Below are 1,897 nucleotides of genomic sequence, written 5' to 3' on the forward strand. Positions count from 1 at the left end.
GATCACCTGGCCCACCTCCTTTGGCCCCAGTCCAGAGAACCTGGTGGAATGGAAAGATTAAAGGATTTGTAGTTAGACACACCAGCCAAATCCCAGCCGGATTGCCAACGATATGCCTAATTGTGCGTCAAATTATGTAATTACGTGGCTAATTGTACACCTCTTTACGTAGTATGTGCCAACTTGACTTTCTGCCACAAAGCCTCAGTGTCTGCATCTGTACAGTGGGTATAGTGCCAATGGAGATCAAGAGGTTGCAGAAGGAATTGCCCATAATCCCCTGTGTTTTATCAGTTCCTTTTCTATTCAGATTACATGGATCTTCTGTTTTATTCCTCTCTCTCTCTCTCTCTCTCTCTCTCTCTCCCTCTCTCTCTCTCTCTCTCTTTCTCTCTCTCTGTATACACATATATGTGGAGGCGAGAGGTTACTATCAGGTCTCTTCTTTGATTGCTCCCTACCTTAGTTAATTATTTTGATAAGGTCTGTCTCTCTCTCTCTCTCTCTCCCTCCCTCTCTCTCTCTCTCTTAGCTTACAAAGCAATTTATTAACATAAAATAACTTGAGAAGTCCTGTTCACAGACGGCGACCACGACGACCACCCACCCTTCCTTCAAGTGCTGTCAGAGGGGATGGGGGTGACATCCTCAATCTGCCCAATCTTCATCCCAGAGTGAACAAGAGCTCTGAGGGCTGACTCGGCTCCAGGTCCAGGGGTCTTGGTCCTGTTTCCTCCTGTGGCCCGGAGTTTGATATGCAGGGCAGTGATGCCCAGTTCCTTGCACCTCTGGGCCACATCCTGGGCAGCCAACATGGCTGCATATGGAGAGGACTCCTCTCGGTCAGCCTTCACCTTCATTCCACCAGTTACATGGCAGATGGTTTCCTTGCCAGAGAGATCGGTAACATGGACAAAGGTATCATTGAAGGATGCAAAAATGTGGCAGACACCAAATACATTCTCTCCTTCAGCCACCTGAGGTCCAAGGCTGATGACCTGTTCTTCTTTTCCTTCCCCTTGTGAGGTGCCATTTCTGAACGTCGTCTCCAGACTCCTCCACCGGAGAAGAGAGAGATGGAAGGGGCAGGCAGACGGGTCACTTCTTTGATAAGGTCTCTTATTGAACCCAGAGCTCAGTAATTTAGTTAGGCTGGCTGGTCAGAAAGCCTCCGGAGATTTATCTGTCTCTGCCTGTTCAGCATAGAGAGGACAGGAACACACTGCCACATTTAGTGCTTGCTTGTTTGTTTTGATTCTGGGGGGATTTGAACTCAGGTCCTAGTGTTTGCACATTTTTTTGATGGAACTATCTCCCCAGATCCTGCAATGCCTTTCTGAACCTGGATATTCTTGCCTACATGGTGCTGAAAAGCCCTTTATGGCTGCGATTGGCTTATTTCCTCCCTCCTCTCCTTCATCCGGCTCATGCTGGCACCAGCATCTCCTCTAACAATGCTGTCTGTTGCCTGTGGCTTCCAGCTAGGCTGTGGGCCTAGTAAATGCACACAAGTGCACCGAATATGTGTTGTGCAATGAGACAGGACCACACATGAGCTGTCACAGAAAGGACACCAGGCAGCCATAGAATGGCTTGTTATGTCAGCTGACTCAAGCGTGTCCCTAGTGACCCAATGACAGCTTGATCCATCTTCTTTCCTTATTGGCCCCTCAGATAAAAATGACCAACATGCATGCTGATTGAGCTGCTTCCATTTCCGGGCAGCACCTGATACACGGCTGTGGTACAGCCATCTCCTCTGAATTGAAACTTTCTGTCCTGGAGGAAGGTTCAAGTCTCTCAAAACTTAAAAGACTTACCAGGCTCCTCCCCAAGAACCTGTAGCTCCTGGGCTTTGTTCTAGAAGAAAGAACAGCAGCATAGGCGAAAGACTCTG

The 1,897-nt window shown here is 48.3% G+C and overlaps 1 pseudogene; it reads right to left on the minus strand.

Annotated features, from left to right (window-relative positions):
- Positions 1–584: 584 nt before the first annotated feature.
- On the minus strand, positions 585–1,033 carry Rps14-ps2 (ribosomal protein S14, pseudogene 2; annotated as a pseudogene).
- Between the last annotated feature and the right edge of the window lie 864 nt (positions 1,034–1,897).

The sequence above is a fragment of the Rattus norvegicus genome, chromosome 9, assembly GCF_036323735.1.
Source record: "Rattus norvegicus strain BN/NHsdMcwi chromosome 9, GRCr8, whole genome shotgun sequence".
Taxonomy (NCBI): Eukaryota; Metazoa; Chordata; class Mammalia; order Rodentia; family Muridae; genus Rattus; species Rattus norvegicus.